Source organism: Rhinoderma darwinii, chromosome 4, assembly GCF_050947455.1.
Source record: "Rhinoderma darwinii isolate aRhiDar2 chromosome 4, aRhiDar2.hap1, whole genome shotgun sequence".
NCBI classification, from domain to species: Eukaryota; Metazoa; Chordata; class Amphibia; order Anura; family Rhinodermatidae; genus Rhinoderma; species Rhinoderma darwinii.
In genome coordinates, this window is record NC_134690.1 from 88964363 (window position 1) to 88970016 (window position 5654).

Sequence of the window (5654 nt, forward strand, 5' to 3'; positions counted from 1 at the left end):
CACTACTGAATGGGGCGCCACTGGTCTTGATCTCTGGGGCACCCATTGCTTGAATACTCAATCCCACTCTTCATGTAAAAAAAAGGAAAGGGCACTGCTCAGGGTGCAGATACATTTCCTTGATAATGGATTACATTACAGTGTGGCAGACAATATCTGTCTGGCGGTGTTATTTGGGCACTGTATGATTGCATTATTTGAGTACTATATTCTACGCCATAAAGCTGAATTCACACGCTGCAGATTTGCTGCGCGGCAAAATTCAAAGGTGTTACAGGTAAATAGTTACAGTTTCAAAAACTCATACACATGTAGCAAAAGTAAACGCTGTGAATTTTGCTGCTGCTCTATATTATTATTATTATAGACATGCTACATAAAAAAGATATTATGATATTAGTAATATATAAGGGACTTGTTATTTATGTAATTTCCTAATACATTGTTGGACTATGGAGGCAGTACACAGCGCACACAGTTTCTACATTACCGGTACTGCAGTCTGTGCGCCACATACAGGTCCGTCCACATGAAATTGCTGTGTACATGAGCCCCAATGTATATTTCCTTCATTGCTGGGTGATCGATACTGAACACACGTCAGTCTGGAGAAATAAAACGACACAATTATTGATTTTTCCAGAACACCTTAAAGAGGCTCTGTCACCAGATTTTGCAACCCCTATCTGCTATTGCAGCAGATCGGCGCTGCAATGTAGATTACAGTAACGTTTTTATTTTTTAAAAACGAGCATTTTTGGCCAAGTTATGACCATTTTCGTATTTATGCAAATGAGGCTTGCAAAAGTACAACTGGGCGTGTTGAAAAGTAAAAGTACAACTGGGCGTGTATTATGTGCGTACATCGGGGCGTGTTTACTACTATTACTAGCTGGGCGTTGTGTATAGAAGTGTCATCCACTTCTCTTCACAACGCCCAGCTTCTGGCAGTGCAGCACTGTGACGTCACTCACAGGTCCTGCATCGTGTCGGCACCAGAGGCTACAGTTGATTCTGCAGCAGCATCAGCATTTGCAGGTAAGTAGCTACATCGACTTACCTGCAAACGCCGATGCTGCTGCAGAATCATCTGTAGCCTCTGGTGCCGACACGATGCAGGACCTGTGAGTGACGTCACAGTGCTGCACTGCCAGAAGCTGGGCGTTGTGAAGAGAAGTGGATGACACTTCTATACACAACGCCCAGCTAGTAAAAGTAGTAAACACGCCCCGATGTACGCACATAATACACGCCCAGTTGTACTTTTACTTTTCAACACGCCCAGTTGTACTTTTGCAAGCCTCATTTGCATAAATACGAAAATGGTCATAACTTGGCCAAAAATGCTCGTTTTTTAAAAATAAAAACGTTACTGTAATCTACATTGCAGCGCCTATCTGCTGCAATAGCAGATAGGGGTTGCAAAATCTGGTGACAGAGCCTCTTTAAGATCGGCTGCCTGCTGCCAGGGGACTCTCCGAAGCAATATTTCATCTATGCAAGGTGCGTCTATTATTAGTTACTATGTGCAGTATCCACCAATACCCTCCACAGTTAGAATGACACTTTATGTATGTCCTGGGTCAGAATGACCCTTTTGTATGGCCCCACAGTAATGAAGCCCCCTTTTTTAAGCCCCCGCTGAGTCCTTTTATTCCCTATATTAATAGTGCCCACTTTGCGCCTATAAAATAAAAAATTATACTCACCTAATAGACGACCAACCGGGTCAGATATTCCGCTTACTGCAAAATCAGCGGCCTGGCGCAGACAGCGTGATTCAGTGACGACATCCTGCTGGGCCGCTGACATCATTAGTATACTCCCGGTGCCTCATTGGCTACAGGCCTGAACTAGGCCATGGCCTATGAAATCATACGGCAGAGCAGGAACCCAATGGCTCCCTGTGCCGTTATTGTTTGTCCAATTTCAGGGGCGTATGGAGCCCTGGAGCTGTGGGCCACCCCAAAGCCCTGGACCCCAGGCAGTCACCCTATTTACCCCTTTGGTAATCTAACACTGGTTGGGGACTGGACTCTGTTCTAGATGAAAATATTGCCATTGATTGAGATGCGTCCTAATACATTGTCTTTCTTTCTCCTAGAATTAATTCCTCATAAGAGTTAATGATAACCACACGTCCCAGGAGGCCAGATCAAAGATTAAGCAGAGCCCTCCACCTCACCTCACATAACGTTCTACATACAGCCGTATGTATTCAGTAGGAGAGTCCAAGGTCAGTGTATTTTATTAACTGCATCTCTACACGATCGCACAGGGCGCATTACTGGTCAATACTGCAGAGGGCACTACCACCATAGATGGCCTGAGCACCCTCAACTTGCACTCCCGATCCGACATTTAGGGCCCAAACCTATAATATAAAAAAACAGAAAGATACAATCCCTAATTTATTGACTAGGTGATGTTATTTGGGCACTGTATGATTAAAGTATTTGGACACTACATGGTGCATCATAAAGGGGAGGACGTCACAGATACTGCACATGTCACCATTAAACCTAAGGCCGGCCCTGGATGTGACACAATAGCTGCCACGTGACATGCCATCCACACGGACATGACCGCTGTGGCCTAGTAACTAAGGACAACAGAACCACCAGCGCAGGAGCCACAGGGAATTTTAAAAGTTAGTAGGGACTATTTGTTATTTTCAGCCATATGCCTCATGCACACATCCTTCACAATTTTCATGTCCGTCTAAAACGGATCCGTGTGCTGTTGTTACATCCGTGTGGTTTCCGTTGTCACTCCGCATCTGTTCCGTTGTTCCATTTTAAATGGATGCTGTGCTTCAGTTTGTCTTCCGTTTTAAACGGTCTGTTAAAATCCATCTTGTGTGTTGAATGCAGGGAACTTTGGCACGCACTGCCGTTGCTTAGCAACGGATCCGTGAAAAACGGGCGGCACACGGATGTGGTCCGTGTGCCGTCCGGTTTTTTGGACGGACACATAGACTTCAATGGGCCCCACGGTCACTGAACGATAGACAAAAGTAGGACAAGCACTTATTTTAGCAGAATGGACAAACAGAACCGTCAAAACAACTGAAGTGTGCCTGGCCCCATAGAAATGAATGTGTCAGGGTGCTATCAGTTAAAAAAACAGATAGCACCCTGAATAAATTACTGAAGTGGGCATAAAAGGCTTTTAACTGAAGTGGGCATGAGGCCTAAGGCCTCATGCCCACTTCAGTTATTTTCTTCAGGGTGCTATCCATTTTTTTAACTGATAGCACCCTGACGCATTCATTTCTATGGGGCCATGCACATTTCAGTTGTTTTGACGGTTTCGTTTGTCTGTTCCGTCAAAAGTAGTGCATGTCTTAGTTTTGTCCATCGTTCAGTGACCGTGGGGCCCATTGAAGTCTATGGGCCCGTCAAAAAAACGGACGGCACACGGACTCTCTACTCTCTACACTCTCTACTCCAGTCCAAAAGACTCCACAAAAGACAAATTAGAAGTTTTCCATTAAGGATAAGATTTAATACAAGAATAATGATAAGCTCCTGGTCCCTGATACAAAATCTATACCAGTGTCCTCCAACTATCATATGCCATTATACTGCTGGTGTTATTTATGTGGCAGAGGGGCATTGGACTCGTCCTGTGATAGAAAATGAAATGTGTGAAAGTAAATATATTACTATTCATTACAGATATGGGGCTATTTTATGTTTGTGCATTAAACCCATTATGTATTTTACAGACATTTATAACATCTGAATATGTGGCACTAGTGACAGCCGACATGCTAGAAGATCCACTGTATATATGTAAGTATTATAGCAAATAACAACCTATAGAAATTCTATAATCTGATGTCATCCAGAATGTTCCTATAGAGACACATGACAAGACTGTGGGAACAAATTCTCAAAGGTTGTCAATAGGCAGATCATATATTTGTTGATATGATGAACCATACTAAGTGCACGTCATAATATCTTCACAGTTTATACTTTTTGTTCCAGAAATACTTATGATCGGCTGCCTGCTGCTAGGGGGACTCTCTGAAGTAATATTTCATCTATATGCGGTATGTCCATCATTAGTTACTATATACAGTACCCACCAGTAGCTCTGTACATTGAAAAAAGTGATGAGCGGGCAAAATGCCAAGAAAGGCATAGCAGTGGGGAACTTTGTATAGTTGGTAGGAATAGGCATAATGTAAGTTAGGGGTATCTTTGTCCAAAATGCTGGCCACATTGGGACTGAACGTAGGTGTAAGGTAATTGGATGAGGGGACTTAGGGTAGTGTAGTGGAATTTTAGACAGCTTTGGTCTGCCAAGAACATTTGCGATGTGTCAAGGCCTGGTTAAAGTATCTACAATGGCTTCAGGAAGGGAGAGTAGTAACTAGGGGGCCCGTCAATGACATCTATTTCACGGTGCCACAGGCTGGAAGTTGAATAGGCCTAAATTAGGCCTAATATTTTGGTGTGAAACTGGAGGCGGCCGTACCACTACGATGCAATAGAAAAGGACTTAAGTGAGTTGCATTACACAGTCATGATCTGCAGGCATAGGTGATAATGGACACTGGCAGAATGTTTTTATATTTACAGCACTCAAGCGGAAAGCAATGGAAGGTGCCAGGATATTGCCACGTATAGAGCCCCCACAAGTCATGTAGCACAAGAACCTGGACTTGGGGTATACTGGATTGTTTCGAGCCGATAGCTGGAAGTAAAAATTATCCTGGCATCAAGGAAGCAAGCCAAGGTATCCTCAATGGTATCATTCTAGCAAAAATTTGAGGGAACATGGCACGATGATGGCCCAAGTGCCAGGGTGCTTGTGCAGGGTTCCTGGGTCGGTGAGGGCAACATTATCCCAGGAGGGCCTCATAATCTCAACATGGGAGAGGGACATCTTGGGGGTTTCCAAAATGTTTATAACATGGAGTACTGGCACAATGTTTGGAATTACAGGAGCAGCGCATCTGGATGTAAAGAGAAGCAGAAGAAGGCAACAGTAGCTGGTTGAGTCTGATTCTGATCTGTCAGATGATTATGAGTGGTCTGATGTTGGGGATAGAAGGGCTGATGGGCAAGACAATTAAGGTGCTGAAAAAAAATGTTTAAGCAGGATAAAGTAAAAAGGTAAAAGCGAGGAGGCGTGATACCGAAAGCCAATCCTTTACTGGAAAGAGGGGGTAAAATTTGGGGCCAGGAAACATGTTTCTTGATTTCTACCTACACACACTTGTCCCAGGAAATGTTGGGAACGATAAGTGGGGAAATGCTTGTCTAGTTTTTGAGATGTCTATGGAAGCCGTTGCAGCTTAAGGGGTTGGGTAGCTGTCAGAGGGAAAAGAGGCAGAGGAGGTTATTAGGGATTGAGTGAAGAGATTTTGTATAGTATTGCAGTGTTATGGTGGTGGACCAGGAAACCCTTATTGATCATGTAACAATAAAAAGGGATGGTGCCTGTGAACCAGGCTGGTAAGTATAAAAAAATACATCTGTTGCATCTAAAAGAGGCATCAGTAAACGATGCAATAGACAAGGAGTTGAGTGAGTTGCATCATTAAAGCAGAATCTGCAGGTACAGGTGACAATGGATACTTGCAGAATGTTTTTGTGCTTACAGGTCTGAAGCGAGAAGCAGTGGAAGGGACCCGGATA

At 43.7% G+C, this 5654-nt stretch overlaps 1 long non-coding RNA gene across 2 annotated transcripts; it reads left to right on the top strand.

Annotated features, from left to right (window-relative positions):
• Positions 1-2122: 2122 nt before the first annotated feature.
• Positions 2123-5406, top strand: LOC142760778 (uncharacterized). Of its 2 annotated transcripts, XR_012883396.1 has the most exons (4): positions 2123-2236; positions 3731-3797; positions 3996-4060; positions 4593-5406. It is a non-coding gene; the product is annotated as an uncharacterized LOC142760778 (long non-coding RNA). The 2 variants fall into 2 exon arrangements; XR_012883397.1 differs by lacking the exon at positions 4593-5406 and having other exon boundaries at positions 3996-4113.
• Positions 5407-5654: the final 248 nt, after the last annotated feature.